The sequence below is a fragment of the Balaenoptera physalus genome, assembly GCF_965194825.1.
Source record: "Balaenoptera physalus genome assembly, chromosome: 3".
Classification (NCBI taxonomy): domain Eukaryota; kingdom Metazoa; phylum Chordata; class Mammalia; order Artiodactyla; family Balaenopteridae; genus Balaenoptera; species Balaenoptera physalus.
In genome coordinates, this window is record NC_138890.1 from 14952733 (window position 1) to 14962718 (window position 9986).

At 41.3% G+C, this 9986-nt stretch overlaps 1 long non-coding RNA gene across 1 annotated transcript; it reads right to left on the bottom strand.

Moving 5' to 3' along the window:
• Positions 1 to 1573: 1573 nt before the first annotated feature.
• LOC309658813 lies at positions 1574 to 5049 on the bottom strand. Its single transcript, XR_014262412.1, has 2 exons — positions 3782 to 5049; positions 1574 to 3718 (listed from the first exon to the last, which is right to left on the bottom strand). It is a non-coding gene; the product is annotated as an uncharacterized lncRNA (long non-coding RNA).
• Between the last annotated feature and the right edge of the window lie 4937 nt (positions 5050 to 9986).

A 9986-nucleotide genomic window follows, 5' to 3' on the forward strand; every position in this document is an offset into this window, starting at 1 on the left:
GCCATAAATAAATAAATAAATAAAATTAAAAAAAAAAAAAAAAGACTCTGCCTGCCAATGCAGGGGACAGGGGTTCGAGCTCTGGTCCAGGAAGATCCCACATGCAGTGGAGCAATTAAGCCCGTGTGCCACAAATACTGAAGCTCACGCACCTAGACCCTATGCTCCACAACAAGAGAATGAGAAGCCCACGTACAGCAAGGAAGAGTAGCCCCTGCTTGCCACAACTAGAAAAAGCCCGTGCGTAACAACGAAGACCCAACGCAGCCAAAAATAAAATAAATAAATATTTTAAAAATAAATAAATAAATAAAACACACCACAATTTCGTAATCCTGCTTTGTCACTTCTTCTTTTTTTTAATGTACTGGGATTCTCTAAACAAAAAAAAAAAAAAAAAAAAAAGGGAAAGAAAGAAAAAATGGAAGTGGCCTGGAACTGCTGCTGTCACAATGCGTTTCCTGCCCACATTCTGGGCACTTCTCCTTTCCAGAAACTGGCTCCAGCTGCATCTTGGGCCGCGGGGGTCTCAACACTTCTTAGGCCTGGCCTCTCCTCTCCTCTTTAGGACTCTAAGCAAAACCGGCCACCTGGTCTGGCCTGGTCTGCAGCCCCCGACAACTGACCTCATTGCTTAACTAGGGTGGGAGAATCCCCGCTAATTTGCTTCTGCTACTCTCTGCCACCCTCTGCTGGTCATGGGTGTTAGTAGCACTCAACCTTCCACTCTCCTTCCCAGGTTAAGGAAACAAAGAAAGAAAAGCAAGGACTAGAAGAGAGTGCAGAGGACCAGAGAAAGGAGATAGTTAGTCACTGAAAGAAAGAGTGTGCAAGGTGTTGAAATCTCCAGGAGAGAGGCGAATGACTGGATACTGGGGAAAGATGTTGTTTTTCTAGATGAACATTAATATAGTTACTTACAGGAGGTGGGGGAGAAATGTTTGGCTGACACCTGTGCAAAACCAGGGAGCAGGAACCTCCCCCTCTTTGTAACCAAGAGACCGACACTGTGAAGCACTCACCTTCATGGGGTGCCTCCCCTCCACCTCACTTAAATTAACCAAATGCCCTTCTGTTCACCCTTCATCAAAACCCTTTCACAAGAAAGGCTCTTGTAAACCTGCAGGTGAGCCTCTTTCAATTGTTTAGAAATAAAAAGATATTAGATATCATCCAGTTTAATATCCTTCCTTTATAAAAGAATACACTGTGCTCTAGAGCCCGTGAGCCACAACTACTGAGCCTGTGCACCACAACTACTGAAGCCCGTGTGCCTAGAGCCTGTGCTCTGCAGCAAAAGAAGCCACTGCAATGAGAAGCTCACACACTGCAAAGAAAAGTAGCCCCCGCTCACCACAACTAGAGAAAGCCCACGTGCAGCAATGAAGACAAAATGCAGCCAAAAAAAAAAAAAGCATAATCTAGCAGATGCAAACTATTATATATAGGATGGATAAACAACAAGGTCCTACTGTATAGCACAGGGAACTATATTCAATACCTATGATAAACCATAATGGAAAAGAACATGAAAAAGGATATATATATATATATATATATATATCTGAATCACTTTGCTGTATAGCAGAAATTAACACAACATTGTAAGTCAACTACACTTCAATAAAATTAAAAAAAAAAAAAAGAAGCATAATCTTCCTCAAGGCAGATCCTGGCCCCACTAAATGCTAGTTGTGTTCCTCAGTCCTGATAACTGGAAATGCCCATCCTCACAGCCCAACATGTCCTAGGGGTCCTCTTTTGGATTTGTGTGACTGATCCAGCTGGTAAAGATACAAGGAACCACTTTTAGGTTCAGACACTTGATTACTTATATAGCAAAAGGAAGAACAGCCAAAAGTGCCCCAGCTCCCCGTGGCCCTCTTCCCACACACTAAAAAGACAACACCCCAATGAAAGGGGCAAGTTGTGGGATGTTCCATAGTGGAGGAGACCATCCTAGACTGCAGCTAAGCAGTTTTATATTCTGCAGCTCTCTTCTGAGTAGGGCAGGGCAGAAAGCCCCACGCCTCACTAGAGCCTCAAAAGTCCTGAGAAAATGCATGACAGCCTCCCTGGGGAGATAGGGAGTAAGTGGGAGATAGCATCAGAGCAACTCCTCACAGGCTTACCATGGTCTCATATTCCAGGGGGATCACAAGGAGTTCTGTCAAGACTCAGATGAGCTGTGGTTCAAGCCTGTGTGGACTGAATGTGCCCCCCCAAATTCATACGTTGAATCTCCAACCCCCAATGTGATGGTGTTAGGAGGTGGGACCTTTGGGACATAATTAGTGTTAGATGAGGTCGTGAGGATAGGGCTCTAATGTTGGGATTAGTGCCCTCATAAGAAGAAGGAAATCTCTCTCTCTCTGAGCTCAAAGAAGAGGTAATGGAGCACACTGCAAGATCCAGTCACCTACAAGTCAAGACAAGAAGCCTCAGAATGAAACCTAACTTGCCAGCACCCTGATCTCAGACCTGTAGCATGCAGAATTGTGAGATATAATTTCTGTTGTTGAAGCTGCCCGGTCTGTGGTACCTTGTTACAGCAGCCCAAGCTCACTGAGACAAAGTTTTGCCTGCATGGCCTGTGTCTCCAGGGCACCATGGGAGAACCATGGCCCTACAATCCCTTCCCTCCAACACTGCCCAACTTTCACCTCTATCACAAACACACTTCATGGCATACCTCAGAAAGGCTGAACCCTGGACACCCCTGGAATAACCCAGAGGAAATGAGGAAGAGAAGGAAGAAGTTAATGGTCAGACTGTCATGCTCCCCCAATTTTCTCTAGTTTCCTTTCTTTCTTTTTTTAAGTAGGTGTGCCAATGGCTTTTTTTTTTTAATTCTTATTGGCATATATTTGATTTACAATGTTGTGTTACTAGTTTCCTTTATTTCTAACTATTAAAAGCACATTCCAGGGCTTCCCTGGTGGCACAATGGTTAAGAATCTGCCTGCCAATGCAGTGGACACAGGTTCGAGCCCTGAGCCGGGAAGATCCCACATGCCGCGGAGCAACTAAGCCCGTGTGCCACAACTACTGAGCCTGTGCTCTAGAGCCCGTGAGCCACAACTACTGAAGCCCACGCACCTAGAGCCTGTGCTCCCCAACAAGAGAAGCCACCGCAATGAGAAGCCCTCCCACTGCAATGAAGAGTAGCCCCCCACTCACCACAACTAGAGAAAGCCCGCGCACAGCAACGAAGACCCAACGCAGCCAAAAATAAATAAATAAATTTATAAAAAATTAAAAAATAAAAGCACATTCCAAGAAAATACCATATAATAAAGAAGTAGACATATATTTAAAAAAAAGAAAAAAGTACATTCAAAGTCCATCTTACACATGGTTGCCTCCTCATCTTCTTCTCCCAGGGGTCAGAACCAAGTTTTGCAAATAGTAAGTACACAATCAATTTCTGTTTGATTATATGCATTAGTTTAAAAGGACTCAATTTCTTTTTCCTCAGCAATTTCAAGGTAATCAACACTGAAAATCTTGTGCCAGGGCTACGCAAAACATTTTGCTGACATCACCCTATTTAACCCTCTGAACTATTTTTGCTCACACTCATGACACAAAATGTGTGGGGGTTTCCTCTACCCAACAACATTTGATTCTGCAAATGTCTGGACTCTAATTGGGTGTCCTACAACTCAATTCTGATACTATCTACCCAGAATTAGTGTCAAATCTCACAAGTTAAGGGCTCAGTCCCACAAGACTGACCCCACTACATAGGCCAATCAGACGTCCAGGTTGTCACAGGTACTTCTGACCAACCAGCTATAAATGCAAGGGTTACCATGCCCACTCCCCAACTCAGTTTCAGTTATTTGCTAGAGATGTAAACTATTACATACAGAATGGATAAACAACAAGTTTCTACTGTATAGCACAGGAAACTATATTCAATAACCTGTGATAAATCATAATGGAAAAGAATTTTAAAATATATATATATATACATATATATGTATAACTGAATCACTTTGATGTATAGTAGAAATTAACACAACATTTAAATGAACTATACTTCAATAAAATAAAAAATAAAAGGTAGATAATTTGCTAGAATGACTCACAGAACTTAGGAAAGTATTTACTAGTTTTTTATAAAGGATATAACAACCAAATGGAAGAGACACATAGGGCAAGGTATGGGGTGGGGGTGAGTTTCCATGCCCTCTCCAAGCACACCACCTTCCTACTACCTCCATATGCTCACCAACCTGTAAGCCCTCTGAACCCCACCATTTAGGGTTTTTTTAATGGAGGCTCCATCACATAGGCATGGTTGATTAAATCATTGGCCATTGGTGACGGAACTCAATCTCCAGTCCCTCTCACCTCCTGGGAGGTTGGGCAGTGGGGCTGAAAGTTCCAACCCTCTAATCACAATTATTAGTTCCTGTGGCAACCAGTCCCCATCCTGAAGCTACCTAGGAGCCCAACTTGAGCTCAAATAAGTTCAAATAAGTATAAACTCAGGTATGGTTGAAAGGGGCTTATTTGAATTAAAAAATATACTCTCTCATGCATATCACTCAGGAAGTATCAAGGATTTTAGAACTCTGTGCCAGGAACTAGGGACAAAGACCAAATATATATTGCTTATTACCAACATCCTTATTCTATTAATGAGGGAACTGAGGTTTAAAAAATAATCATAGCTTGCACTACAGTGTGTTATATTTAAGAAATGGTTCTGTATATATTGTAGACTGTATTCTAAATTATAGTATAGTGCCTATACAATCACACATACGCTACATAAAATGTACTATTCTATAATCTAGAAGTATTGTACATTAGTAGATATTATTACATTATATAATAACACATCTATTAAATGTTTTACTCCTACAATAACCCTATAGGGTGAGAACTAACTATGATTACTATCATTTGAGGAAACTGAGCTACAGTGAAGTTACATTAGTGTACAAGATCACACTATAGGAGGGACTTCCCTGGTGGTTCCGTGGCTAAGAATCTTCCTTCCAATGCAGGGGATGTGGTAGATTTGATCCCTGGTTGGGAAACTAAGATCCCACATGCTACAGGGCAACTAAGCCCGTGCCACAACTAATGAGCATGCGGGCCACAACTAGAGAGCCCACAACCACAACTACAGAGCCTGTGCACCACAACTAGAGAGAAGCCCATGCACCACAATAAAGATCCTGCGTGCAGCAACTAAGACCTGACGCAGCCAAAAATAAAATAAATAAATAAATATTTTTTTTAAAAAAAAGATCACACCATGGGAGGTGGCAGCTGAGCTGATCTAAAAGTTGTGCAGTCCCACAGGCACTTCCCTGGTGGTCCAGTAGTTAAGACTCTGCACTTCCAATGCAGGGGGCGTGGGTTCAATCCCTGGTCGGGTAACTAAGATCCCACATGCCACGCAGTGCAGCCAAAAAAATAAAGTTGTGCAGCCCCAAATCCTTTGCTCTCAACACTCCCCTAAACTGCTCTTGTCTGAGTCCCAGGCCTGAATGTGGACCTATCTCAAGGTTCTTGGTCACTGTTTCCCAGTACATCAAAGAATCTTCTTCAATTTTATAATATTCTCTCCCTACTTCAATTTAAAATGTTTATGCCCCCAGTCACTTAGCAAAACTCAGCTTCATATTTCCTTGATTCTAAATCTTGCATTTGACAAAAGACGCTATATATAAAGTTAAAAGAAAAATGATGAAGGATATATTTGTGAAAAGATTCTCATTTTATATAATAAATTATTACTATCCATAATGTGTAAAGGGCTCCTGAAAATAAAGAAGCAAATAAGACTTATACGCTAAGAACTATAAAACATTGATAAAGAAGATGATTCAAGGAAACGGAAAGATACCCCACACTCTTGGAACGGAAGAATTAATATTGTTAAAATGGCCATACTACCCAAAGCAATCTACAGGCTTAATGCAATCCCTGTGAAATTACCCATGACATTTTTCACAGAACTAGAACAAGCAATCCTAAAATTTGTGTGAAACCAGAAAAGACCCAGAATTGCCAAAGCAATCCTGAGAAAAAAGAACAAAACTGGACGCATAACCCTTTCAGACTTCAGACAATACTACAAAGCTACAGTAATCAAAACAGCATGGTACTGGCACAAAAACAACATATAGCTCAATGGAACAGAAGAAGGAGCCCAGAATTTAACCCACACACCTATGATCAATTAATCTTTGACAAAGGAGGCAAGAGTATACAATGGAGAAAAGACAGTCTCTTCAGCAAGTGGTGTTGGGAAAGCTGGACTGCCCCTTGTAAATCAAGGAAGTTAGAACATTCTCTCATACCATATACAAAAATAAACTCAAAATGGCTTACAGACTTAAATATAAGATATGACACCATGAAACTCCTAGAAGAGAACATAGGCAAAACATTCTCTGACATATATCATAGCAATGTTTTCTTAGGTCTGTCTTCCAAAGCAATAGAAATAAAAGCAAAAATAAACAAATGGGACCTAATCAGATTTATAAGCTTTTGCACAGCAAAGGAAACCATGAACAAAATGAAAGGAAAATCTATAGACTGGGAGAAAATATTTGCAAATGATGTGACCAACAAGGACTTAATTTCCAAAATATACCAACAGCTATTACAACTCAATACAAGAAAACAAAAAACCCAATCAAAAAATGGGCAGAAGACCGAAATAGAGATTTCTCCAAAGAAGACATACAGATGGCCAACAAGCACATGAAAAGATGCTCAAGATCACTAATTATTAGAGAAATGCAAATCAAAACTACAATGAAGTGTCAACTCACTCCAGTCAAAATGGTTATTTTCAAAAAGTCTACAAATAATAAATGCTGGAGAGGGTGTGGACAAAACGGAACCCTTCTACACTATTGGTGGGAATGTAAATAGGTGCAGCCATTATGGAAAACAGTATGGAGGTTCCTTAGAAAACTAAAAATAGAGTTACTATATGATCCAGCAATCTCACTCCTGGGCATATATCTGGAAAAGAAGAAAACTCTAATTAAAAAAGATACATGCACCCCAACTTTCACAGCAGCACTATTTACAGTAGCCAAGACATGAAAGCAACCTAAATGTCCCTTGACAAATGAAGGGATAAAGAAGATGAGGTATATATATACAATGGAGTATTATTCCGCCACAAAAAAGAATGAAATAATGCCATTTGCAGCAACCTGGATGGACCTAGAGATTATCATACTAGGTGAAGTAAGTCAGACAGAGAAAGACAACTATTATGATGTCACTTATATGTAGAATCTAAAAAATAGTAAAAATATATTTACAAAGCAGAAACAGACTCATAGACATAGAAAACAAACCTATGGTTACCAAAAGGAAAGGGGGAGGAGGGATAAATCAGGAGCTTGGGATTAACATATACACACTACTATATATAAAGTAGATAACCAACAATGACCTACTGCAGAGCACAGGGAACTATACTCAATACCTTATAATAACTTAAAACGGAAAAAAATTTTTTTAAAAGATAAATGATGAATGATATATTTGTGAAAAGATTCTCATTTTATTTTTCTATATTTATTTATTCATTTATTTATTTATTTATTTGGCTGTGCTGAGTCTTAGTTGCGGCATGCAGGATCTTTTAGTTGCAACATGTGGGATCGAGTTCCCTGCCCAGGGATTGAACCCAGGCCACCTGCATTGGGAGCGTGGAGTCTTAACCACTGAACCACCAGGGTAGACCCAAGATTCTCATTTTATATGATAAATTATTAATATCCAAAATGTGTAAAGTGCTCTTAAAAATAAAGAAACAAATAAGACACTTTATTATTTATCTGTTGCCATGTGTATAACAAGTTGCTTAAAACAACAAACAATTGTAGTCTCAGTGTCTGTGGGTCAGGGATGTGGGCGTGGTTTGGTGGGTGGTTCTGGCTCAGGGTCTCTCCGGAGGCTGCATTTAAGACTCAGACAGTAGGGGCTTCCCTGGTGGCGCAGTGGTTAAGAATCCCCCTGCCAATGCAGGGGACACAGGTTTCAGCCCTGGAAGATCCCACATGCCGCGGAGCAACTAAGCCCGTGCGCCACAACCACTGACCTGCGCTCTAGAGCCCGAGAGCCACAACTACTGAGCCCGCCGAGCCACAACTACTGAAGCCTGCGTGCCTAGAGCCCGTGCTCCACAAGAGAAGCCACTGCAATGAGAAGCCCGCAGAAGAGCAGCCCCCGCCCGCCGCAACTAGAGAAAGCCCGCTCACAACAACGAAGACCCAACGCAGCAAAAAATAAATAAATTAATTAAATTAAAAAAAAAAAAAAAAGACTCAGACAGTAGCTAGGCTCTGAGGCTTGCCTGGGTTTACAGGATCCACTTCCAAGCTGGCACTCAGCTGCTGGCAAGAGGCTTCAATTCCTGGCCACAAGGCCCTTCCCCTAGGACTGCTCACAATATAAAAGTTGGCTTCCCAACTTCTATGAGAGTGATGAGATAGACAGAGGGAGAGACCGCACAAGTGGGCAAGGGAGCTACCAAGATGAAAGCTTTTGTAACTTAATCCTGGAAGGGATATACCATCCCTTCTGCCTGAAGCTGTTGGTCTCACAAACTAACCCCGGTAGGATGTGGGAGGGAGCCACATAGGGTGTGAGCAGCAGAAGATTGAACAGAGGTCATCTTGGATGCTGGCTCCCATTAACATAAAAATGGTTATCCATATAAAAAGATATTTGTCCCCCCAGTGATTAGGTAATGCAAATTATAACAAAAAGAATCCATTTCTCTGTTAGATTAGCAGGAACTTTAAAAGCCTGACATAATCTATCATTGACCACAACGCAGGCAAGTGGGTGTGCTTACACCTTATCCTGGAAGTGTGCATTGAAAGGACAATTTGCAGTAACCTCTGAAGTAGTGGCTCCACTTCCTAGGTATCTCTCCTGAAGGAATACTGACTTATGTTCACATGATTTATGTTCAGGGGTACTCAGGGAAGAACTGCTTGCTGTACAAAGAGAATAAAGAACAGAATGCCCATGAATAAGGAATCATTATTTCATATCATATCCACAGGGCACATAATATGTTGCTAAATGAAGAAAGCTTCATGCCAAATATATGTATCTTGTGATCTAATTTAAGTAAAGTAATTTTTTTTTAAATCTCCCATGCAGGTGATAAACACACACACACACAACAGCAAAAATACAGGAAACCTGCATACCTTGTTCACTCCTTAACCCCCAGGGCTGTGAACAGAGACATTCTGGATAAAAACTATGCCTCAAAATATCTGAATACAGATAAAGATAAATCTAGAAAGTTGCATACTCAATTATAGAGAAGAACGATATAATGAGGGAACATTCACATTTGGGTGTGTGTGTATTATATACAAAACCACAAATATGTACTTAAGTTTTGTAGTTTATTTCCTTCCAACAATATTGCTACAACCAACTGTAAACAAAAATCATGAAACTGGACAAAGTCAGCATGACTGATACCATCCTGGCCTTCAGAACTCCTCTCCAAGGGCTTTTAAATCCCAAATTCAGTGCGAAGAAGTTAGAAGAGGAGAAGGATGAAGAGGAAGGGGAGGAGGAGAAAAAGTAGGAGGAGGAAGAGAAATATGAGGAAGGGGAGAAGGGGGAGGAGCACGGGAGAGGAGAAGGGGGAAAGCAGAAGAAAAAGAAAGAGGCGAAAGGCCCTTTTCATTTCATTCCTTTGCTTCTGCAAAGCAAATGTCACCTGAGGAGAGTCAGGGATGAGACCTTTTCACATGGGTGTGAAGAAGAGCCAAATGTTTCCACAAGAGGCAGGAAAGAGGCCTTGGACTTGCTCAGCTGAAATCAGTCCTGTACCTCTAAGTCAAACAAAGACAAGAGGAAAAAAAAAAAAAAGAAGCCCTGTCCAGGCGCTGCAGTGAGCTGGTCTAGGGGCCTGTGTGTGGAGCGCGCGGCACCCAAGTGGACCCGCGTGAGCGCGAAGG